This window comes from Lemur catta, unplaced genomic scaffold (genome assembly GCF_020740605.2).
Source record: "Lemur catta isolate mLemCat1 unplaced genomic scaffold, mLemCat1.pri scaffold_133_ctg1, whole genome shotgun sequence".
Lineage (NCBI taxonomy): Eukaryota > Metazoa > Chordata > Mammalia > Primates > Lemuridae > Lemur > Lemur catta.
Window position 1 is genome coordinate 77,156 of NW_025423759.1, and position 25,337 is coordinate 102,492.

Below are 25,337 nucleotides of genomic sequence, written 5' to 3' on the forward strand. Positions count from 1 at the left end.
TTTAAAGTTTTTGCTCTCTGTTATAGGACTGTCTCATTGAGGTAGTTTGTTATTTTCACAGTTTATATAATACATGTGGAACCATTGTGGATGCATTCTGGGTAACTTGTGTGCCAGGGGAAACCTTCTGTTTGGGGAATACTCCTTGCTGACACAGGAAGCTGCAGTTCATCAGCACTGCTATAGAATGGCACTGCACGAAGCAATTGAAATATCTTTATCCGATCTTTGACTAGGTCCGTGTACACAGGGCTCCCGTGAGTATTACCCTAGACGATTCCTGGTCACACGTGCCCTATCTTCTCTCTGGTACGTGCTCCTCAGAGAATACGCTTGCTCCTGAATGACGCCAGTGTGGATTCATATCCATTTATGCTACATTGTTTTCCAAATGGTTCTATCACTTCACCTCCCGTATCAGCAGGGTGTGGGTAAGAGTTTTCCTCCCAGCCAACACAGCGATCGGTTTTTTAAGTTTCCTCAATCTGGTGAGTTTGAAACTACACCTTGCTTCAATGTTTATTTCCTATTTCCCTGATTAATAGTGAGGATACAGTGCCAAATGCGTATGAAGCATATTACACATAGATATTCTGTAATAGTAATATCTTGCCAAGTATATGCGCTACAGATGCCTTGTCCTGTTTGCGGCTTGTTTTTTACCCTCTTCGTGGTATCTTTTGACACTTTTTTATTATGGGAAATTTGAAATAGAAACAAAACCAGACAGAATAGTAGAATACATACTCACTACCCTGACTCAAGAAATCACCAACCCTTGGCCAGCCAGATCTTGTTTCTTTTATACCCCTCCTACCTTAAGTTCATGATCCCCTTAGTAATATCCCTCCATCGATAAAGGGTCAATATGTTTCTATCAAAGGTGGAGGCTTTCTTTCCTTTTTCAGTGTAATCACAGCCACATTATTCCATCTAAACATTTAACCGTATTAGAGATAACAGCAAGTACTCGATGTCTGCGTTTCCCTGAGACACATACACTCACTTCAGTTTCTTTGAATCCAGTGCAAATACAGTGCATACATGGTGATGGGTTGAGATGTCTTTTGAAAGAGTGTCCACACATCCCAACTAGTTGGGGGCGGCCCCGGCTGTCACCATTTCCCTTTGTTTCCTACCGCTGTCCACAGTGACCCGAGTCAGTTTTGCCGCTGTGAGGGGTGTAATCGTGGATTTAAGCATATTTAATGTGTTTCGATATCTTGCAATTATTATACTTACTGGTGATCAGACTGTCCTGTGTTTGGCAAACGGGAGTCTACTCATTCTGGTTCCTGTGTCTTTTGACGTGACCCTCGTCCTGTTGGATGTCATAGCATCCACGCTTCCCAGCATAAGAAGCGTCCATTTCCCGCCCCAGACTTGAAGTCAGCCTATGTCTCCAGTAAGTCTTAGGACCGTTTAATAACAATGGTTTGTGGAGACCACGACCTAGATGCTGGTGAAATGCACTGCTGTTGAGTTTGCACCTATTTCTCAGCACTTTCCATGGGAAACAACTAAAAACTAAACAATAAAATAGAATTAGATTAAAAAACTAAAGAAAAATACATTGAGCTTACACTGAGAATCCAAATGGAAACTGAGAAATTAGAGGCTTTTTACTCTATACTTTATCGATTTCACCTCTTTCTCTCACACCCAAATTCCCAGTTCTCAAAGACACCCACAGCATTCGCTCTTTGCGTGATGCCACACAATAATCGTATCCATTCACCGTATCACCGTGGACTACTTGCTACTGCGCCAAGCAGGAAAGGCGAGGAAGGAACTTTCTACTTTCCTGGCTCCACTGTGACAATCTAAGAGCTGCTGTCAGCCGAAGCCAGTCTGCTCATGTCCGGGGAGCTCGGAGCCATGTCCCACTCCTTTGGAATATTTCCCTGAGCCTTCATGTGGGCTCCTGCCGTCTGTAGAATCTGACAAGTCACACGTTGTCCTCCCGTTTGTGTCCTCCGTGCTTTGAAGAGATGTCCTATTGAGTCTTTGATTTTTGCTGTGATTTGTATATGTGTCTGCGGCAAAGTGTTGCTTCTGTGCTGTGTAGCAGCTGCCGAGCAAGGCTTTGAAGGCTACGGGGCTGCAGGACGGCGCGGGGGTGTCGGGGGTGGGGGTCGGGGCGCTGGGCCCGGAGGGCCACGTCGCAGCAGCTCGGCCTCTTGAGGCGTCCGGGGCCGGCCGCCGCCGTCTACGGCCATACCACCCTGAACGCGCCCGATCTCGTCTGATCTCGGAAGCTAAGCAGGGTCGGGCCTGGTTAGTACTTGGATGGGAGACCGCCTGGGAATACCGGGTGCTGTAGGCTTTTGCCTCTTCTTTTGTCCCGCCCGCCGGCCCGTGGGGGGTCGGGGGGGGTGGGGGGCCCCCCGCGCTCCGCGCCCGCCCCCCCTTTCGCGCTCGGCCCCCGGCCCCCCGGCGCGGCCCGCTGCCCCCGCCCGGGCCTTCCTCCCCTCTCCCCCGCTGCAGCAGCACCGCCAGGCGGCGGCGGCGGCGGCGGCGGCGGCGGCGGCGGCAGCGGCAGCAGCAGAGCGTCCCAGCCCTTCCGTTCGGCCGGCAGCCGAGCCCCAGCCCTGGGCCCCACACGGGGCCGGGCCGGGCGGCGGGATCCCTAAGTGCCGCTGGGTCTCTTCTCCGGCCCCGCCCCGCACTCCGGGACATCCCCTGCACCCGGCGCGGGACAGCCCACGGCGGCAAACCGTGCCCTGGGCCCCCGGACCCCCAGCCCACCGTGGACTTCCTCTCCGCCGCACACCCGGGCCTCGGGCCCGGGCCTCACGCCGGGCGGGCTCCTCGCCGCCGCCGGGGCTCCCGAGAGACACACCGGCGCACCGCACAGGGCAAGTCGCCGGCCACCCGGGCAGAGAGGACACACGCGGAGCACTCCCACCCAAACCCAAACGACCCACCGGCCCCCCGACCCGTGGCAACCCACCCCAAACCCCACCCCACGGTGCAACAGGATAGCCGGCTCTGGCCCCCCCGCCCCCCGCCCCCGGCCCCGCCCCCGCGCGGGGCCTGCTGCCACACGCAGGCCCTGACGGGAATCGGGGCAGAACGGTCCTCCCCAGACGGGGGTGGGGTGGCGCGGTGGGGGGGACACTGCACGTCTTCAGGACCTCCGGGTGAAGGACCAGCGGCAGCCACGGCCCTGCCTCCTTGTCCTGGCCCTGCCCGCAAGCCCCTCCCCGCCGTGCCCTGGCGCGAGGCGGCGGAGGGCCCTCTCGCGCGCACTCTCGGGCTCTGGCCCTCCGCCCCCACGCGTGGAAGTCTGTCCCTGCGCGCGTGCCCGTGGGTCTGCTCCTTGGGATGTGCGACGGCGGTGCCTCCGCGGTTCGGGTGGGGCAGGGGGGTGCGCGCGAGACCCGTCAGGCTCCGCCTGCGCCCGCCCCCCCATACGGGCAGGTGGGCTAGCGAAGGGCCAGGGCGGCGGGAGGGACCCGACTGGGCAGGGAGGGACGCGTAGCAGCAGCTCGGCCTCTTGAGGCGTCCGGGGGCGGCCGCCGGCCTCTGTGGCCATACCACCCCGAACGCAACGCGCCCGCCCGCCCGATTCCCTCTGATCTCGGGAGCTAAGCAGGGTCGGGCCCGGTTAGTACTTGCATGGGAGACCGCCTGGGAATACCGGGTGCCCTAGGCTTTTTGCTGTGCCTCTTTTTCTGTCCCACCCCCCTGGGCTGGAAACGGGGGGGGGGTGGGGTGGGGTGGCCCGGGGCCCCTCCGCCCTCCGCGCCCGCCCCGGCTCCCGCCCCCGGCCGGCCCGGACCCTGTCCCGTGGCCCCTGGAGAGAGGGTCAGGTTTGACATGTGGAGGCTCAGTCCCCGAGGCTGTCGCCCCTCAGACACCTGCCGCAGGTCCGGGCCTCCGGAACTTCTGACGGACCGGCTCTGAATTCAGGACAAATTCTAAGGTTGTCCAAGTAGACGACCACGTTACCCTATGAGAGGAGAAATTTGATCCTATCCATATATGCAGAAGAATAGAATCTGAACAGTTGGCCATTCGTTCACGATAAAATAATTTAAGAATCCAGAAGAGAAGACATCTGGAAACTCTTTTCAAAAGTCTAAATCCTTAGAAAATAGTCTTAAGGATTCAGAAGTAAAAACATTCTTTGGAAAGTCACGAGCAAGACCAGGGTGTTGATAATGAGATTCTTCTGGTCAATACTGCAACAGACGCTCTAAAATACACACTAAAACAAGGGAAAACACTAATAATAGGTGGGAAAGGAAAAATCACCTCGTTCATTGTCCTCACCTCCTACGGTTCTCAAAATACACTGTTTGCCCCTAGGCATGGGAGACCTGTAGAAAGCCTAGGTGAGTCCCGCAAGACAGCTCTACATGAAATCAACGTTCAATCGATAGTTTCGATATTTCTTATTTCCTAGCAAATACACAATAATGAATGCAATTTTTAAAAAGGATCACAGTCAAAGTCACAGAGAATCTACACAGCACCTACGGGAAAAACGTGCCAACTTAGATGGAAAACTTAGTAACAAACATAAATGATGGCCCAAATCGATGGAGAGGCTATACTGTATTCCTCGATAGATGGACACAGAGCCCCCAAACTAATCATTTCCCCCAAATTAATAAATAATCAAATTTAAACAGGGTTTATAACTAGAAACTTACAATCTGTTTCTTTCTCCTTTTCTTTTAATTAGGGAAATGGACATGTTGAAGAATAATAATAATAATAATAATAATAATTATTATTATTATTATTAGATTAAATCGAGTTAACTGTACCAAAACTCTACCACTCACCTTATAAAACTGGGAGTTTATTCATAGGTCGCAAGCCGCTGTGTATCTTTTCCTGAAGGCATGCAACCAAAGAAACACTTCTCCCCAACAAATCCCATCTCGACTGTCAGCATTTTGCTTGCTTTTCCTTTTAAAGTTTTTGCTCTCTGTTATAGGACTGTCTCATTGAGGTAGTTTGTTATTTTCACAGTTTATATAATACATGTGGAACCATTGTGGATGCATTCTGGGTAACTTGTGTGCCAGGGGAAACCTTCTGTTTGGGGAATACTCCTTGCTGACACAGGAAGCTGCAGTTCATCAGCACTGCTATAGAATGGCACTGCACGAAGCAATTGAAATATCTTTATCCGATCTTTGACTAGGTCCGTGTACACAGGGCTCCCGTGAGTATTACCCTAGACGATTCCTGGTCACACGTGCCCTATCTTCTCTCTGGTACGTGCTCCTCAGAGAATACGCTTGCTCCTGAATGACGCCAGTGTGGATTCATATCCATTTATGCTACATTGTTTTCCAAATGGTTCTATCACTTCACCTCCCGTATCAGCAGGGTGTGGGTAAGAGTTTTCCTCCCAGCCAACACAGCGATCGGTTTTTTAAGTTTCCTCAATCTGGTGAGTTTGAAACTACACCTTGCTTCAATGTTTATTTCCTATTTCCCTGATTAATAGTGAGGATACAGTGCCAAATGCGTATGAAGCATATTACACATAGATATTCTGTAATAGTAATATCTTGCCAAGTATATGCGCTACAGATGCCTTGTCCTGTTTGCGGCTTGTTTTTTACCCTCTTCGTGGTATCTTTTGACACTTTTTTATTATGGGAAATTTGAAATAGAAACAAAACCAGACAGAATAGTAGAATACATACTCACTACCCTGACTCAAGAAATCACCAACCCTTGGCCAGCCAGATCTTGTTTCTTTTATACCCCTCCTACCTTAAGTTCATGATCCCCTTAGTAATATCCCTCCATCGATAAAGGGTCAATATGTTTCTATCAAAGGTGGAGGCTTTCTTTCCTTTTTCAGTGTAATCACAGCCACATTATTCCATCTAAACATTTAACCGTATTAGAGATAACAGCAAGTACTCGATGTCTGCGTTTCCCTGAGACACATACACTCACTTCAGTTTCTTTGAATCCAGTGCAAATACAGTGCATACATGGTGATGGGTTGAGATGTCTTTTGAAAGAGTGTCCACACATCCCAACTAGTTGGGGGCGGCCCCGGCTGTCACCATTTCCCTTTGTTTCCTACCGCTGTCCACAGTGACCCGAGTCAGTTTTGCCGCTGTGAGGGGTGTAATCGTGGATTTAAGCATATTTAATGTGTTTCGATATCTTGCAATTATTATACTTACTGGTGATCAGACTGTCCTGTGTTTGGCAAACGGGAGTCTACTCATTCTGGTTCCTGTGTCTTTTGACGTGACCCTCGTCCTGTTGGATGTCATAGCATCCACGCTTCCCAGCATAAGAAGCGTCCATTTCCCGCCCCAGACTTGAAGTCAGCCTATGTCTCCAGTAAGTCTTAGGACCGTTTAATAACAATGGTTTGTGGAGACCACGACCTAGATGCTGGTGAAATGCACTGCTGTTGAGTTTGCACCTATTTCTCAGCACTTTCCATGGGAAACAACTAAAAACTAAACAATAAAATAGAATTAGATTAAAAAACTAAAGAAAAATACATTGAGCTTACACTGAGAATCCAAATGGAAACTGAGAAATTAGAGGCTTTTTACTCTATACTTTATCGATTTCACCTCTTTCTCTCACACCCAAATTCCCAGTTCTCAAAGACACCCACAGCATTCGCTCTTTGCGTGATGCCACACAATAATCGTATCCATTCACCGTATCACCGTGGACTACTTGCTACTGCGCCAAGCAGGAAAGGCGAGGAAGGAACTTTCTACTTTCCTGGCTCCACTGTGACAATCTAAGAGCTGCTGTCAGCCGAAGCCAGTCTGCTCATGTCCGGGGAGCTCGGAGCCATGTCCCACTCCTTTGGAATATTTCCCTGAGCCTTCATGTGGGCTCCTGCCGTCTGTAGAATCTGACAAGTCACACGTTGTCCTCCCGTTTGTGTCCTCCGTGCTTTGAAGAGATGTCCTATTGAGTCTTTGATTTTTGCTGTGATTTGTATATGTGTCTGCGGCAAAGTGTTGCTTCTGTGCTGTGTAGCAGCTGCCGAGCAAGGCTTTGAAGGCTACGGGGCTGCAGGACGGCGCGGGGGTGTCGGGGGTGGGGGTCGGGGCGCTGGGCCCGGAGGGCCACGTCGCAGCAGCTCGGCCTCTTGAGGCGTCCGGGGCCGGCCGCCGCCGTCTACGGCCATACCACCCTGAACGCGCCCGATCTCGTCTGATCTCGGAAGCTAAGCAGGGTCGGGCCTGGTTAGTACTTGGATGGGAGACCGCCTGGGAATACCGGGTGCTGTAGGCTTTTGCCTCTTCTTTTGTCCCGCCCGCCGGCCCGTGGGGGGTCGGGGGGGGTGGGGGGCCCCCCGCGCTCCGCGCCCGCCCCCCCTTTCGCGCTCGGCCCCCGGCCCCCCGGCGCGGCCCGCTGCCCCCGCCCGGGCCTTCCTCCCCTCTCCCCCGCTGCAGCAGCACCGCCAGGCGGCGGCGGCGGCGGCGGCGGCGGCGGCGGCGGCAGCGGCAGCAGCAGAGCGTCCCAGCCCTTCCGTTCGGCCGGCAGCCGAGCCCCAGCCCTGGGCCCCACACGGGGCCGGGCCGGGCGGCGGGATCCCTAAGTGCCGCTGGGTCTCTTCTCCGGCCCCGCCCCGCACTCCGGGACATCCCCTGCACCCGGCGCGGGACAGCCCACGGCGGCAAACCGTGCCCTGGGCCCCCGGACCCCCAGCCCACCGTGGACTTCCTCTCCGCCGCACACCCGGGCCTCGGGCCCGGGCCTCACGCCGGGCGGGCTCCTCGCCGCCGCCGGGGCTCCCGAGAGACACACCGGCGCACCGCACAGGGCAAGTCGCCGGCCACCCGGGCAGAGAGGACACACGCGGAGCACTCCCACCCAAACCCAAACGACCCACCGGCCCCCCGACCCGTGGCAACCCACCCCAAACCCCACCCCACGGTGCAACAGGATAGCCGGCTCTGGCCCCCCCGCCCCCCGCCCCCGGCCCCGCCCCCGCGCGGGGCCTGCTGCCACACGCAGGCCCTGACGGGAATCGGGGCAGAACGGTCCTCCCCAGACGGGGGTGGGGTGGCGCGGTGGGGGGGACACTGCACGTCTTCAGGACCTCCGGGTGAAGGACCAGCGGCAGCCACGGCCCTGCCTCCTTGTCCTGGCCCTGCCCGCAAGCCCCTCCCCGCCGTGCCCTGGCGCGAGGCGGCGGAGGGCCCTCTCGCGCGCACTCTCGGGCTCTGGCCCTCCGCCCCCACGCGTGGAAGTCTGTCCCTGCGCGCGTGCCCGTGGGTCTGCTCCTTGGGATGTGCGACGGCGGTGCCTCCGCGGTTCGGGTGGGGCAGGGGGGTGCGCGCGAGACCCGTCAGGCTCCGCCTGCGCCCGCCCCCCCATACGGGCAGGTGGGCTAGGGAAGGGCCAGGGCGGCGGGAGGGACCCGACTGGGCAGGGAGGGACGCGTAGCAGCAGCTCGGCCTCTTGAGGCGTCCGGGGGCGGCCGCCGGCCTCTGTGGCCATACCACCCCGAACGCAACGCGCCCGCCCGCCCGATTCCCTCTGATCTCGGGAGCTAAGCAGGGTCGGGCCCGGTTAGTACTTGCATGGGAGACCGCCTGGGAATACCGGGTGCCCTAGGCTTTTTGCTGTGCCTCTTTTTCTGTCCCACCCCCCTGGGCTGGAAACGGGGGGGGGGTGGGGTGGGGTGGCCCGGGGCCCCTCCGCCCTCCGCGCCCGCCCCGGCTCCCGCCCCCGGCCGGCCCGGACCCTGTCCCGTGGCCCCTGGAGAGAGGGTCAGGTTTGACATGTGGAGGCTCAGTCCCCGAGGCTGTCGCCCCTCAGACACCTGCCGCAGGTCCGGGCCTCCGGAACTTCTGACGGACCGGCTCTGAATTCAGGACAAATTCTAAGGTTGTCCAAGTAGACGACCACGTTACCCTATGAGAGGAGAAATTTGATCCTATCCATATATGCAGAAGAATAGAATCTGAACAGTTGGCCATTCGTTCACGATAAAATAATTTAAGAATCCAGAAGAGAAGACATCTGGAAACTCTTTTCAAAAGTCTAAATCCTTAGAAAATAGTCTTAAGGATTCAGAAGTAAAAACATTCTTTGGAAAGTCACGAGCAAGACCAGGGTGTTGATAATGAGATTCTTCTGGTCAATACTGCAACAGACGCTCTAAAATACACACTAAAACAAGGGAAAACACTAATAATAGGTGGGAAAGGAAAAATCACCTCGTTCATTGTCCTCACCTCCTACGGTTCTCAAAATACACTGTTTGCCCCTAGGCATGGGAGACCTGTAGAAAGCCTAGGTGAGTCCCGCAAGACAGCTCTACATGAAATCAACGTTCAATCGATAGTTTCGATATTTCTTATTTCCTAGCAAATACACAATAATGAATGCAATTTTTAAAAAGGATCACAGTCAAAGTCACAGAGAATCTACACAGCACCTACGGGAAAAACGTGCCAACTTAGATGGAAAACTTAGTAACAAACATAAATGATGGCCCAAATCGATGGAGAGGCTATACTGTATTCCTCGATAGATGGACACAGAGCCCCCAAACTAATCATTTCCCCCAAATTAATAAATAATCAAATTTAAACAGGGTTTATAACTAGAAACTTACAATCTGTTTCTTTCTCCTTTTCTTTTAATTAGGGAAATGGACATGTTGAAGAATAATAATAATAATAATAATAATAATTATTATTATTATTATTAGATTAAATCGAGTTAACTGTACCAAAACTCTACCACTCACCTTATAAAACTGGGAGTTTATTCATAGGTCGCAAGCCGCTGTGTATCTTTTCCTGAAGGCATGCAACCAAAGAAACACTTCTCCCCAACAAATCCCATCTCGACTGTCAGCATTTTGCTTGCTTTTCCTTTTAAAGTTTTTGCTCTCTGTTATAGGACTGTCTCATTGAGGTAGTTTGTTATTTTCACAGTTTATATAATACATGTGGAACCATTGTGGATGCATTCTGGGTAACTTGTGTGCCAGGGGAAACCTTCTGTTTGGGGAATACTCCTTGCTGACACAGGAAGCTGCAGTTCATCAGCACTGCTATAGAATGGCACTGCACGAAGCAATTGAAATATCTTTATCCGATCTTTGACTAGGTCCGTGTACACAGGGCTCCCGTGAGTATTACCCTAGACGATTCCTGGTCACACGTGCCCTATCTTCTCTCTGGTACGTGCTCCTCAGAGAATACGCTTGCTCCTGAATGACGCCAGTGTGGATTCATATCCATTTATGCTACATTGTTTTCCAAATGGTTCTATCACTTCACCTCCCGTATCAGCAGGGTGTGGGTAAGAGTTTTCCTCCCAGCCAACACAGCGATCGGTTTTTTAAGTTTCCTCAATCTGGTGAGTTTGAAACTACACCTTGCTTCAATGTTTATTTCCTATTTCCCTGATTAATAGTGAGGATACAGTGCCAAATGCGTATGAAGCATATTACACATAGATATTCTGTAATAGTAATATCTTGCCAAGTATATGCGCTACAGATGCCTTGTCCTGTTTGCGGCTTGTTTTTTACCCTCTTCGTGGTATCTTTTGACACTTTTTTATTATGGGAAATTTGAAATAGAAACAAAAACAGACAGAATAGTAGAATACATACTCACTACCCTGACTCAAGAAATCACCAACCCTTGGCCAGCCAGATCTTGTTTCTTTTATACCCCTCCTACCTTAAGTTCATGATCCCCTTAGTAATATCCCTCCATCGATAAAGGGTCAATATGTTTCTATCAAAGGTGGAGGCTTTCTTTCCTTTTTCAGTGTAATCACAGCCACATTATTCCATCTAAACATTTAACCGTATTAGAGATAACAGCAAGTACTCGATGTCTGCGTTTCCCTGAGACACATACACTCACTTCAGTTTCTTTGAATCCAGTGCAAATACAGTGCATACATGGTGATGGGTTGAGATGTCTTTTGAAAGAGTGTCCACACATCCCAACTAGTTGGGGGCGGCCCCGGCTGTCACCATTTCCCTTTGTTTCCTACCGCTGTCCACAGTGACCCGAGTCAGTTTTGCCGCTGTGAGGGGTGTAATCGTGGATTTAAGCATATTTAATGTGTTTCGATATCTTGCAATTATTATACTTACTGGTGATCAGACTGTCCTGTGTTTGGCAAACGGGAGTCTACTCATTCTGGTTCCTGTGTCTTTTGACGTGACCCTCGTCCTGTTGGATGTCATAGCATCCACGCTTCCCAGCATAAGAAGCGTCCATTTCCCGCCCCAGACTTGAAGTCAGCCTATGTCTCCAGTAAGTCTTAGGACCGTTTAATAACAATGGTTTGTGGAGACCACGACCTAGATGCTGGTGAAATGCACTGCTGTTGAGTTTGCACCTATTTCTCAGCACTTTCCATGGGAAACAACTAAAAACTAAACAATAAAATAGAATTAGATTAAAAAACTAAAGAAAAATACATTGAGCTTACACTGAGAATCCAAATGGAAACTGAGAAATTAGAGGCTTTTTACTCTATACTTTATCGATTTCACCTCTTTCTCTCACACCCAAATTCCCAGTTCTCAAAGACACCCACAGCATTCGCTCTTTGCGTGATGCCACACAATAATCGTATCCATTCACCGTATCACCGTGGACTACTTGCTACTGCGCCAAGCAGGAAAGGCGAGGAAGGAACTTTCTACTTTCCTGGCTCCACTGTGACAATCTAAGAGCTGCTGTCAGCCGAAGCCAGTCTGCTCATGTCCGGGGAGCTCGGAGCCATGTCCCACTCCTTTGGAATATTTCCCTGAGCCTTCATGTGGGCTCCTGCCGTCTGTAGAATCTGACAAGTCACACGTTGTCCTCCCGTTTGTGTCCTCCGTGCTTTGAAGAGATGTCCTATTGAGTCTTTGATTTTTGCTGTGATTTGTATATGTGTCTGCGGCAAAGTGTTGCTTCTGTGCTGTGTAGCAGCTGCCGAGCAAGGCTTTGAAGGCTACGGGGCTGCAGGACGGCGCGGGGGTGTCGGGGGTGGGGGTCGGGGCGCTGGGCCCGGAGGGCCACGTCGCAGCAGCTCGGCCTCTTGAGGCGTCCGGGGCCGGCCGCCGCCGTCTACGGCCATACCACCCTGAACGCGCCCGATCTCGTCTGATCTCGGAAGCTAAGCAGGGTCGGGCCTGGTTAGTACTTGGATGGGAGACCGCCTGGGAATACCGGGTGCTGTAGGCTTTTGCCTCTTCTTTTGTCCCGCCCGCCGGCCCGTGGGGGGTCGGGGGGGGGTGGGGGGCCCCCCGCGCTCCGCGCCCGCCCCCCCTTTCGCGCTCGGCCCCCGGCCCCCCGGCGCGGCCCGCTGCCCCCGCCCGGGCCTTCCTCCCCTCTCCCCCGCTGCAGCAGCACCGCCAGGCGGCGGCGGCGGCGGCGGCGGCGGCGGCGGCGGCAGCGGCAGCAGCAGAGCGTCCCAGCCCTTCCGTTCGGCCGGCAGCCGAGCCCCAGCCCTGGGCCCCACACGGGGCCGGGCCGGGCGGCGGGATCCCTAAGTGCCGCTGGGTCTCTTCTCCGGCCCCGCCCCGCACTCCGGGACATCCCCTGCACCCGGCGCGGGACAGCCCACGGCGGCAAACCGTGCCCTGGGCCCCCGGACCCCCAGCCCACCGTGGACTTCCTCTCCGCCGCACACCCGGGCCTCGGGCCCGGGCCTCACGCCGGGCGGGCTCCTCGCCGCCGCCGGGGCTCCCGAGAGACACACCGGCGCACCGCACAGGGCAAGTCGCCGGCCACCCGGGCAGAGAGGACACACGCGGAGCACTCCCACCCAAACCCAAACGACCCACCGGCCCCCCGACCCGTGGCAACCCACCCCAAACCCCACCCCACGGTGCAACAGGATAGCCGGCTCTGGCCCCCCCGCCCCCCGCCCCCGGCCCCGCCCCCGCGCGGGGCCTGCTGCCACACGCAGGCCCTGACGGGAATCGGGGCAGAACGGTCCTCCCCAGACGGGGGTGGGGTGGCGCGGTGGGGGGGACACTGCACGTCTTCAGGACCTCCGGGTGAAGGACCAGCGGCAGCCACGGCCCTGCCTCCTTGTCCTGGCCCTGCCCGCAAGCCCCTCCCCGCCGTGCCCTGGCGCGAGGCGGCGGAGGGCCCTCTCGCGCGCACTCTCGGGCTCTGGCCCTCCGCCCCCACGCGTGGAAGTCTGTCCCTGCGCGCGTGCCCGTGGGTCTGCTCCTTGGGATGTGCGACGGCGGTGCCTCCGCGGTTCGGGTGGGGCAGGGGGGTGCGCGCGAGACCCGTCAGGCTCCGCCTGCGCCCGCCCCCCCATAGGGGCAGGTGGGCTAGCGAAGGGCCAGGGCGGCGGGAGGGACCCGACTGGGCAGGGAGGGACGCGTAGCAGCAGCTCGGCCTCTTGAGGCGTCCGGGGGCGGCCGCCGGCCTCTGTGGCCATACCACCCCGAACGCAACGCGCCCGCCCGCCCGATTCCCTCTGATCTCGGGAGCTAAGCAGGGTCGGGCCCGGTTAGTACTTGCATGGGAGACCGCCTGGGAATACCGGGTGCCCTAGGCTTTTTGCTGTGCCTCTTTTTCTGTCCCACCCCCCTGGGCTGGAAACGGGGGTGGGGTGGGGTGGGGTGGCCCGGGGCCCCTCCGCCCTCCGCGCCCGCCCCGGCTCCCGCCCCCGGCCGGCCCGGACCCTGTCCCGTGGCCCCTGGAGAGAGGGTCAGGTTTGACATGTGGAGGCTCAGTCCCCGAGGCTGTCGCCCCTCAGACACCTGCCGCAGGTCCGGGCCTCCGGAACTTCTGACGGACCGGCTCTGAATTCAGGACAAATTCTAAGGTTGTCCAAGTAGACGACCACGTTACCCTATGAGAGGAGAAATTTGATCCTATCCATATATGCAGAAGAATAGAATCTGAACAGTTGGCCATTCGTTCACGATAAAATAATTTAAGAATCCAGAAGAGAAGACATCTGGAAACTCTTTTCAAAAGTCTAAATCCTTAGAAAATAGTCTTAAGGATTCAGAAGTAAAAACATTCTTTGGAAAGTCACGAGCAAGACCAGGGTGTTGATAATGAGATTCTTCTGGTCAATACTGCAACAGACGCTCTAAAATACACACTAAAACAAGGGAAAACACTAATAATAGGTGGGAAAGGAAAAATCACCTCGTTCATTGTCCTCACCTCCTACGGTTCTCAAAATACACTGTTTGCCCCTAGGCATGGGAGACCTGTAGAAAGCCTAGGTGAGTCCCGCAAGACAGCTCTACATGAAATCAACGTTCAATCGATAGTTTCGATATTTCTTATTTCCTAGCAAATACACAATAATGAATGCAATTTTTAAAAAGGATCACAGTCAAAGTCACAGAGAATCTACACAGCACCTACGGGAAAAACGTGCCAACTTAGATGGAAAACTTAGTAACAAACATAAATGATGGCCCAAATCGATGGAGAGGCTATACTGTATTCCTCGATAGATGGACACAGAGCCCCCAAACTAATCATTTCCCCCAAATTAATAAATAATCAAATTTAAACAGGGTTTATAACTAGAAACTTACAATCTGTTTCTTTCTCCTTTTCTTTTAATTAGGGAAATGGACATGTTGAATAATAATAATAATAATAATAATAATTATTATTATTATTATTATTAGATTAAATCGAGTTAACTGTACCAAAACTCTACCACTCACCTTATAAAACTGGGAGTTTATTCATAGGTCGCAAGCCGCTGTGTATCTTTTCCTGAAGGCATGCAACCAAAGAAACACTTCTCCCCAACAAATCCCATCTCGACTGTCAGCATTTTGCTTGCTTTTCCTTTTAAAGTTTTTGCTCTCTGTTATAGGACTGTCTCATTGAGGTAGTTTGTTATTTTCACAGTTTATATAATACATGTGGAACCATTGTGGATGCATTCTGGGTAACTTGTGTGCCAGGGGAAACCTTCTGTTTGGGGAATACTCCTTGCTGACACAGGAAGCTGCAGTTCATCAGCACTGCTATAGAATGGCACTGCACGAAGCAATTGAAATATCTTTATCCGATCTTTGACTAGGTCCGTGTACACAGGGCTCCCGTGAGTATTACCCTAGACGATTCCTGGTCACACGTGCCCTATCTTCTCTCTGGTACGTGCTCCTCAGAGAATACGCTTGCTCCTGAATGACGCCAGTGTGGATTCATATCCATTTATGCTACATTGTTTTCCAAATGGTTCTATCACTTCACCTCCCGTATCAGCAGGGTGTGGGTAAGAGTTTTCCTCCCAGCCAACACAGCGATCGGTTTTTTAAGTTTCCTCAATCTGGTGAGTTTGAAACTACACCTTGCTTCAATGTTTATTTCCTATTTCCCTGATTAATAGTGAGGATACAGTGCCAAATGCGTATGAAGCATATTACACATAGATATTCTGTAATAGTAATATCTTGCCAAGTATATGCGCTACAGATGCCTTGTCCTGTTTGCGGCTTGTTTTTTACCCTCTTCGTGGTATCTTTTGACACTTTTTTATTATGGGAAATTTGAAATAGAAACAAAACCAGACAGAATAGTAGAATACATACTCACTACCCTGACTCAAGAAATCACCAACCCTTGGCCAGCCAGATCTTGTTTCTTTTATACCCCTCCTACCTTAAGTTCATGATCCCCTTAGTAATATCCCTCCATCGATAAAGGGTCAATATGTTTCTATCAAAGGTGGAGGCTTTCTTTCCTTTTTCAGTGTAATCACAGCCACATTATTCCATCTAAACATTTAACCGTATTAGAGATAACAGCAAGTACTCGATGTCTGCGTTTCCCTGAGACACATACACTCACTTCAGTTTCTTTGAATCCAGTGCAAATACAGTGCATACATGGTGATGGGTTGAGATGTCTTTTGAAAGAGTGTCCACACATCCCAACTAGTTGGGGGCGGCCCCGGCTGTCACCATTTCCCTTTGTTTCCTACCGCTGTCCACAGTGACCCGAGTCAGTTTTGCCGCTGTGAGGGGTGTAATCGTGGATTTAAGCATATTTAATGTGTTTCGATATCTTGCAATTATTATACTTACTGGTGATCAGACTGTCCTGTGTTTGGCAAACGGGAGTCTACTCATTCTGGTTCCTGTGTCTTTTGACGTGACCCTCGTCCTGTTGGATGTCATAGCATCCACGCTTCCCAGCATAAGAAGCGTCCATTTCCCGCCCCAGACTTGAAGTCAGCCTATGTCTCCAGTAAGTCTTAGGACCGTTTAATAACAATGGTTTGTGGAGACCACGACCTAGATGCTGGTGAAATGCACTGCTGTTGAGTTTGCACCTATTTCTCAGCACTTTCCATGGGAAACAACTAAAAACTAAACAATAAAATAGAATTAGATTAAAAAACTAAAGAAAAATACATTGAGCTTACACTGAGAATCCAAATGGAAACTGAGAAATTAGAGGCTTTTTACTCTATACTTTATCGATTTCACCTCTTTCTCTCACACCCAAATTCCCAGTTCTCAAAGACACCCACAGCATTCGCTCTTTGCGTGATGCCACACAATAATCGTATCCATTCACCGTATCACCGTGGACTACTTGCTACTGCGCCAAGCAGGAAAGGCGAGGAAGGAACTTTCTACTTTCCTGGCTCCACTGTGACAATCTAAGAGCTGCTGTCAGCCGAAGCCAGTCTGCTCATGTCCGGGGAGCTCGGAGCCATGTCCCACTCCTTTGGAATATTTCCCTGAGCCTTCATGTGGGCTCCTGCCGTCTGTAGAATCTGACAAGTCACACGTTGTCCTCCCGTTTGTGTCCTCCGTGCTTTGAAGAGATGTCCTATTGAGTCTTTGATTTTTGCTGTGATTTGTATATGTGTCTGCGGCAAAGTGTTGCTTCTGTGCTGTGTAGCAGCTGCCGAGCAAGGCTTTGAAGGCTACGGGGCTGCAGGACGGCGCGGGGGTGTCGGGGGTGGGGGTCGGGGCGCTGGGCCCGGAGGGCCACGTCGCAGCAGCTCGGCCTCTTGAGGCGTCCGGGGCCGGCCGCCGCCGTCTACGGCCATACCACCCTGAACGCGCCCGATCTCGTCTGATCTCGGAAGCTAAGCAGGGTCGGGCCTGGTTAGTACTTGGATGGGAGACCGCCTGGGAATACCGGGTGCTGTAGGCTTTTGCCTCTTCTTTTGTCCCGCCCGCCGGCCCGTGGGGGGTCGGGGGGGGGTGGGGGGCCCCCCGCGCTCCGCGCCCGCCCCCCCTTTCGCGCTCGGCCCCCGGCCCCCCGGCGCGGCCCGCTGCCCCCGCCCGGGCCTTCCTCCCCTCTCCCCCGCTGCAGCAGCACCGCCAGGCGGCGGCGGCGGCGGCGGCGGCGGCGGCGGCGGCGGCAGCGGCAGCAGCAGAGCGTCCCAGCCCTTCCGTTCGGCCGGCAGCCGAGCCCCAGCCCTGGGCCCCACACGGGGCCGGGCCGGGCGGCGGGATCCCTAAGTGCCGCTGGGTCTCTTCTCCGGCCCCGCCCCGCACTCCGGGACATCCCCTGCACCCGGCGCGGGACAGCCCACGGCGGCAAACCGTGCCCTGGGCCCCCGGACCCCCAGCCCACCGTGGACTTCCTCTCCGCCGCACACCCGGGCCTCGGGCCCGGGCCTCACGCCGGGCGGGCTCCTCGCCGCCGCCGGGGCTCCCGAGAGACACACCGGCGCACCGCACAGGGCAAGTCGCCGGCCACCCGGGCAGAGAGGACACACGCGGAGCACTCCCACCCAAACCCAAACGACCCACCGGCCCCCCGACCCGTGGCAACCCACCCCAAACCCCACCCCACGGTGCAACAGGATAGCCGGCTCTGGCCCCCCCGCCCCCCGCCCCCGGCCCCGCCCCCGCGCGGGGCCTGCTGCCACACGCAGGCCCTGACGGGAATCGGGGCAGAACGGTCCTCCCCAGACGGGGGTGGGGTGGCGCGGTGGGGGGGACACTGCACGTCTTCAGGACCTCCGGGTGAAGGACCAGCGGCAGCCACGGCCCTGCCTCCTTGTCCTGGCCCTGCCCGCAAGCCCCTCCCCGCCGTGCCCTGGCGCGAGGCGGCGGAGGGCCCTCTCGCGCGCACTCTCGGGCTCTGGCCCTCCGCCCCCACGCGTGGAAGTCTGTCCCTGCGCGCGTGCCCGTGGGTCTGCTCCTTGGGATGTGCGACGGCGGTGCCTCCGCGGTTCGGGTGGGGCAGGGGGGTGCGCGCGAGACCCGTCAGGCTCCGCCTGCGCCCGCCCCCCCATAGGGGCAGGTGGGCTAGCGAAGGGCCAGGGCGGCGGGAGGGACCCGACTGGGCAGGGAGGGACGCGTAGCAGCAGCTCGGCCTCTTGAGGCGTCCGGGGGCGGCCGCCGGCCTCTGTGGCCATACCACCCCGAACGCAACGCGCCCGCCCGCCCGATTCCCTCTGATCTCGGGAGCTAAGCAGGGTCGGGCCCGGTTAGTACTTGCATGGGAGACCGCCTGGGAATACCGGGTGCCCTAGGCTTTTTGCTGTGCCTCTTTTTCTGTCCCACCCCCCTGGGCTGGAAACGGGGGTGGGGTGGGGTGGGGTGGCCCGGGGCCCCTCCGCCCTCCGCGCCCGCCCCGGCTCCCGCCCCCGGCCGGCCCGGACCCTGTCCCGTGGCCCCTGGAGAGAGGGTCAGGTTTGACATGTGGAGGCTCAGTCCCCGAGGCTGTCGCCCCTCAGACACCTGCCGCAGGTCCGGGCCTCCGGAACTTCTGACGGACCGGCTCTGAATTCAGGACAAATTCTAAGGTTGTCCAAGTAGACGACCACGTTACCCTATGAGAGGAGAAATTTGATCCTATCCATATATGCAGAAGAATAGAATCTGAACAGTTGGCCATTCGTTCACGATAAAATAATTTAAGAATCCAGAAGAGAAGACATCTGGAAACTCTTTTCAAAAGTCTAAATCCTTAGAAAATAGTCTTAAGGATTCAGAAGTAAAAACATTCTTTGGAAAGTCACGAGCAAGACCAGGGTGTTGATAATGAGATTCTTCTGGTCAATACTGCAACAGACGCTCTAAAATACACACTAAAACAAGGGAAAACACTAATAATAGGTGGGAAAGGAAAAATCACCTCGTTCATTGTCCTCACCTCCTACGGTTCTCAAAATACACTGTTTGCCCCTAGGCATGGGAGACCTGTAGAAAGCCTAGGTGAGTCCCGCAAGACAGCTCTACATGAAATCAACGTTCAATCGATAGTTTCGATATTTCTTATTTCCTAGCAAATACACAATAATGAATGCAATTTTTAAAAAGGATCACAGTCAAAGTCACAGAGAATCTACACAGCACCTACGGGAAAAACGTGCCAACTTAGATGGAAAACTTAGTAACAAACATAAATGATGGCCCAAATCGATGGAGAGGCTATACTGTATTCCTCGATAGATGGACACAGAGCCCCCAAACTAATCATTTCCCCCAAATTAATAAATAATCAAATTTAAACAGGGTTTATAACTAGAAACTTACAATCTGTTTCTTTCTCCTTTTCTTTTAATTAGGGAAATGGACATGTTGAAGAAGAATAATAATAATAATAATAATAATAATTATTATTATTATTAGATTAAATCGAGTTAACTGTACCAAAACTCTACCACTCACCTTATAAAACTGGGAGTTTATTCATAGGTCGCAAGCCGCTGTGTATCTTTTCCTGAAGGCATGCAACCAAAGAAACACTTCTCCCCAACAAATCCCATCTCGACTGTCAGCATTTTGCTTGCTTTTCCTTTTAAAGTTTTTGCTCTCTGTTATAGGACTGTCTCATTGAGGTAGTTTGTTATTTTCACAGTTTATATAATACATGTGGAACCATTGTGGATGCATTCTGGGTAACTTGTGTGCCAGGGGAAACCTTCTGTTTGGGGAATACTCCTTGCTGACACAGGAAGCTGCAGTTCATCAGCACTGCTATAGAATGGCACTGCACGAAGCAATTGAAATATCTTTATCCGATCTTTGACTAGGTCCGTGTACACAGGGCTCCCGTGAGTATTACCCTAGACGATTCCTGGTCACACGTGCCCTATCTTCTCTCTGGTACGTGCTCCTCAGAGAATACGCTTGCTCCTGAATGACGCCAGTGTGGATTCATATCCATTTATGCTACATTGTTTTCCAAATGGTTCTATCACTTCACCTCCCGTATCAGCAGGGTGTGGGTAAGAGTTTTCCTCCCAGCCAACACAGCGATCGGTTTTTTAAGTTTCCTCAATCTGGTGAGTTTGAAACTACACCTTGCTTCAATGTTTATTTCCTATTTCCCTGATTAATAGTGAGGATACAGTGCCAAATGCGTATGAAGCATATTACACATAGATATTCTGTAATAGTAATATCTTGCCAAGTATATGCGCTACAGATGCCTTGTCCTGTTTGCGGCTTGTTTTTTACCCTCTTCGTGGTATCTTTTGACACTTTTTTATTATGGGAAATTTGAAATAGAAACAAAAACAGACAGAATAGTAGAATACATACTCACTACCCTGACTCAAGAAATCACCAACCCTTGGCCAGCCAGATCTTGTTTCTTTTATACCCCTCCTACCTTAAGTTCATGATCCCCTTAGTAATATCCCTCCATCGATAAAGGGTCAATATGTTTCTATCAAAGGTGGAGGCTTTCTTTCCTTTTTCAGTGTAATCACAGCCACATTATTCCATCTAAACATTTAACCGTATTAGAGATAACAGCAAGTACTCGATGTCTGCGTTTCCCTGAGACACATACACTCACTTCAGTTTCTTTGAATCCAGTGCAAATACAGTGCATACATGGTGATGGGTTGAGATGTCTTTTGAAAGAGTGTCCACACATCCCAACTAGTTGGGGGCGGCCCCGGCTGTCACCATTTCCCTTTGTTTCCTACCGCTGTCCACAGTGACCCGAGTCAGTTTTGCCGCTGTGAGGGGTGTAATCGTGGATTTAAGCATATTTAATGTGTTTCGATATCTTGCAATTATTATACTTACTGGTGATCAGACTGTCCTGTGTTTGGCAAACGGGAGTCTACTCATTCTGGTTCCTGTGTCTTTTGACGTGACCCTCGTCCTGTTGGATGTCATAGCATCCACGCTTCCCAGCATAAGAAGCGTCCATTTCCCGCCCCAGACTTGAAGTCAGCCTATGTCTCCAGTAAGTCTTAGGACCGTTTAATAACAATGGTTTGTGGAGACCACGACCTAGATGCTGGTGAAATGCACTGCTGTTGAGTTTGCACCTATTTCTCAGCACTTTCCATGGGAAACAACTAAAAACTAAACAATAAAATAGAATTAGATTAAAAAACTAAAGAAAAATACATTGAGCTTACACTGAGAATCCAAATGGAAACTGAGAAATTAGAGGCTTTTTACTCTATACTTTATCGATTTCACCTCTTTCTCTCACACCCAAATTCCCAGTTCTCAAAGACACCCACAGCATTCGCTCTTTGCGTGATGCCACACAATAATCGTATCCATTCACCGTATCACCGTGGACTACTTGCTACTGCGCCAAGCAGGAAAGGCGAGGAAGGAACTTTCTACTTTCCTGGCTCCACTGTGACAATCTAAGAGCTGCTGTCAGCCGAAGCCAGTCTGCTCATGTCCGGGGAGCTCGGAGCCATGTCCCACTCCTTTGGAATATTTCCCTGAGCCTTCATGTGGGCTCCTGCCGTCTGTAGAATCTGACAAGTCACACGTTGTCCTCCCGTTTGTGTCCTCCGTGCTTTGAAGAGATGTCCTATTGAGTCTTTGATTTTTGCTGTGATTTGTATATGTGTCTGCGGCAAAGTGTTGCTTCTGTGCTGTGTAGCAGCTGCCGAGCAAGGCTTTGAAGGCTACGGGGCTGCAGGACGGCGCGGGGGTGTCGGGGGTGGGGGTCGGGGCGCTGGGCCCGGAGGGCCACGTCGCAGCAGCTCGGCCTCTTGAGGCGTCCGGGGCCGGCCGCCGCCGTCTACGGCCATACCACCCTGAACGCGCCCGATCTCGTCTGATCTCGGAAGCTAAGCAGGGTCGGGCCTGGTTAGTACTTGGATGGGAGACCGCCTGGGAATACCGGGTGCTGTAGGCTTTTGCCTCTTCTTTTGTCCCGCCCGCCGGCCCGTGGGGGGTCGGGGGGGGGTGGGGGGCCCCCCGCGCTCCGCGCCCGCCCCCCCTTTCGCGCTCGGCCCCCGGCCCCCCGGCGCGGCCCGCTGCCCCCGCCCGGGCCTTCCTCCCCTCTCCCCCGCTGCAGCAGCACCGCCAGGCGGCGGCGGCGGCGGCGGCGGCGGCGGCGGCGGCGGCAGCGGCAGCAGCAGAGCGTCCCAGCCCTTCCGTTCGGCCGGCAGCCGAGCCCCAGCCCTGGGCCCCACACGGGGCCGGGCCGGGCGGCGGGATCCCTAAGTGCCGCTGGGTCTCTTCTCCGGCCCCGCCCCGCACTCCGGGACATCCCCTGCACCCGGCGCGGGACAGCCCACGGCGGCAAACCGTGCCCTGGGCCCCCGGACCCCCAGCCCACCGTGGACTTCCTCTCCGCCGCACACCCGGGCCTCGGGCCCGGGCCTCACGCCGGGCGGGCTCCTCGCCGCCGCCGGGGCTCCCGAGAGACACACCGGCGCACCGCACAGGGCAAGTCGCCGGCCACCCGGGCAGAGAGGACACACGCGGAGCACTCCCACCCAAACCCAAACGACCCACCGGCCCCCCGACCCGTGGCAACCCACCCCAAACCCCACCCCACGGTGCAACAGGATAGCCGGCTCTGGCCCCCCCGCCCCCCGCCCCCGGCCCCGCCCCCGCGCGGGGCCTGCTGCCACACGCAGGCCCTGACGGGAATCGGGGCAGAACGGTCCTCCCCAGACGGGGGTGGGGTGGCGCGGTGGGGGGGACACTGCACGTCTTCAGGACCTCCGGGTGAAGGACCAGCGGCAGCCACGGCCCTGCCTCCTTGTCCTGGCCCTGCCCGCAAGCCCCTCCCCGCCGTGCCCTGGCGCGAGGCGGCGGAGGGCCCTCTCGCGCGCACTCTCGGGCTCTGGCCCTCCGCCCCCACGCGTGGAAGTCTGTCCCTGCGCGCGTGCCCGTGGGTCTGCTCCTTGGGATGTGCGACGGCGGTGCCTCCGCGGTTCGGGTGGGGCAGGGGGGTGCGCGCGAGACCCGTCAGGCTCCGCCTGCGCCCGCCCCCCCATAGGGGCAGGTGGGCTAGCGAAGGGCCAGGGCGGCGGGAGGGACCCGACTGGGCAGGGAGGGACGCGTAGCAGCAGCTCGGCCTCTTGAGGCGTCCGGGGGCGGCCGCCGGCCTCTGTGGCCATACCACCCCGAACGCAACGCGCCCGCCCGCCCGATTCCCTCTGATCTCGGGAGCTAAGCAGGGTCGGGCCCGGTTAGTACTTGCATGGGAGACCGCCTGGGAATACCGGGTGCCCTAGGCTTTTTGCTGTGCCTCTTTTTCTGTCCCACCCCCCTGGGCTGGAAACGGGGGTGGGGTGGGGTGGGGTGGCCCGGGGCCCCTCCGCCCTCCGCGCCCGCCCCGGCTCCCGCCCCCGGCCGGCCCGGACCCTGTCCCGTGGCCCCTGGAGAGAGGGTCAGGTTTGACATGTGGAGGCTCAGTCCCCGAGGCTGTCGCCCCTCAGACACCTGCCGCAGGTCCGGGCCTCCGGAACTTCTGACGGACCGGCTCTGAATTCAGGACAAATTCTAAGGTTGTCCAAGTAGACGACCACGTTACCCTATGAGAGGAGAAATTTGATCCTATCCATATATGCAGAAGAATAGAATCTGAACAGTTGGCCATTCGTTCACGATAAAATAATTTAAGAATCCAGAAGAGAAGACATCTGGAAACTCTTTTCAAAAGTCTAAATCCTTAGAAAATAGTCTTAAGGATTCAGAAGTAAAAACATTCTTTGGAAAGTCACGAGCAAGACCAGGGTGTTGATAATGAGATTCTTCTGGTCAATACTGCAACAGACGCTCTAAAATACACACTAAAACAAGGGAAAACACTAATAATAGGTGGGAAAGGAAAAATCACCTCGTTCATTGTCCTCACCTCCTACGGTTCTCAAAATACACTGTTTGCCCCTAGGCATGGGAGACCTGTAGAAAGCCTAGGTGAGTCCCGCAAGACAGCTCTACATGAAATCAACGTTCAATCGATAGTTTCGATATTTCTTATTTCCTAGCAAATACACAATAATGAATGCAATTTTTAAAAAGGATCACAGTCAAAGTCACAGAGAATCTACACAGCACCTACGGGAAAAACGTGCCAACTTAGATGGAAAACTTAGTAACAAACATAAATGATGGCCCAAATCGATGGAGAGGCTATACTGTATTCCTCGATAGATGGACACAGAGCCCCCAAACTAATCATTTCCCCCAAATTAATAAATAATCAAATTTAAACAGGGTTTATAACTAGAAACTTACAATCTGTTTCTTTCTCCTTTTCTTTTAATTAGGGAAATGGACATGTTGAAGAATAATAATAATAATAATAATAATAATTATTATTATTATTATTAGATTAAATCGAGTTAACTGTACCAAAACTCTACCACTCACCTTATAAAACTGGGAGTTTATTCATAGGTCGCAAGCCGCTGTGTATCTTTTCCTGAAGGCATGCAACCAAAGAAACACTTCTCCCCAACAAATCCCATCTCGACTGTCAGCATTTTGCTTGCTTTTCCTTTTAAAGTTTTTGCTCTCTGTTATAGGACTGTCTCATTGAGGTAGTTTGTTATTTTCACAGTTTATATAATACATGTGGAACCATTGTGGATGCATTCTGGGTAACTTGTGTGCCAGGGGAAACCTTCTGTTTGGGGAATACTCCTTGCTGACACAGGAAGCTGCAGTTCATCAGCACTGCTATAGAATGGCACTGCACGAAGCAATTGAAATATCTTTATCCGATCTTTGACTAGGTCCGTGTACACAGGGCTCCCGTGAGTATTACCCTAGACGATTCCTGGTCACACGTGCCCTATCTTCTCTCTGGTACGTGCTCCTCAGAGAATACGCTTGCTCCTGAATGACGCCAGTGTGGATTCATATCCATTTATGCTACATTGTTTTCCAAATGGTTCTATCACTTCACCTCCCGTATCAGCAGGGTGTGGGTAAGAGTTTTCCTCCCAGCCAACACAGCGATCGGTTTTTTAAGTTTCCTCAATCTGGTGAGTTTGAAACTACACCTTGCTTCAATGTTTATTTCCTATTTCCCTGATTAATAGTGAGGATACAGTGCCAAATGCGTATGAAGCATATTACACATAGATATTCTGTAATAGTAATATCTTGCCAAGTATATGCGCTACAGATGCCTTGTCCTGTTTGCGGCTTGTTTTTTACCCTCTTCGTGGTATCTTTTGACACTTTTTTATTATGGGAA

The 25,337-nt window shown here is 53.7% G+C and overlaps 5 non-coding genes and 5 pseudogenes across 5 annotated transcripts; all 10 read left to right on the forward strand.

Moving 5' to 3' along the window:
• The first annotated feature begins 2,207 nt into the window (after positions 1–2,207).
• LOC123629310 lies at positions 2,208–2,326 on the forward strand. Its single transcript, XR_006732003.1, has one exon. It is a non-coding gene; the product is annotated as a 5S ribosomal RNA (ribosomal RNA).
• A 1,200-nt stretch (positions 2,327–3,526) lies between these two features.
• LOC123629346 lies at positions 3,527–3,658 on the forward strand (annotated as a pseudogene).
• Positions 3,659–7,132: 3,474 nt separating this feature from the next.
• On the forward strand, positions 7,133–7,251 carry LOC123629311. Its single transcript, XR_006732004.1, has one exon. It is a non-coding gene; the product is annotated as a 5S ribosomal RNA (ribosomal RNA).
• A 1,200-nt stretch (positions 7,252–8,451) lies between these two features.
• Positions 8,452–8,583, forward strand: LOC123629347 (annotated as a pseudogene).
• A 3,474-nt stretch (positions 8,584–12,057) lies between these two features.
• On the forward strand, positions 12,058–12,176 carry LOC123629312. The gene has a single exon (XR_006732005.1). It is a non-coding gene; the product is annotated as a 5S ribosomal RNA (ribosomal RNA).
• Positions 12,177–13,377: 1,201 nt separating this feature from the next.
• On the forward strand, positions 13,378–13,509 carry LOC123629348 (annotated as a pseudogene).
• A 3,474-nt stretch (positions 13,510–16,983) lies between these two features.
• LOC123629313 lies at positions 16,984–17,102 on the forward strand. The gene has a single exon (XR_006732006.1). It is a non-coding gene; the product is annotated as a 5S ribosomal RNA (ribosomal RNA).
• A 1,204-nt stretch (positions 17,103–18,306) lies between these two features.
• On the forward strand, positions 18,307–18,438 carry LOC123629284 (annotated as a pseudogene).
• A 3,474-nt stretch (positions 18,439–21,912) lies between these two features.
• On the forward strand, positions 21,913–22,031 carry LOC123629314. The gene has a single exon (XR_006732007.1). It is a non-coding gene; the product is annotated as a 5S ribosomal RNA (ribosomal RNA).
• A 1,204-nt stretch (positions 22,032–23,235) lies between these two features.
• On the forward strand, positions 23,236–23,367 carry LOC123629285 (annotated as a pseudogene).
• The last annotated feature ends 1,970 nt before the right edge of the window (positions 23,368–25,337 follow it).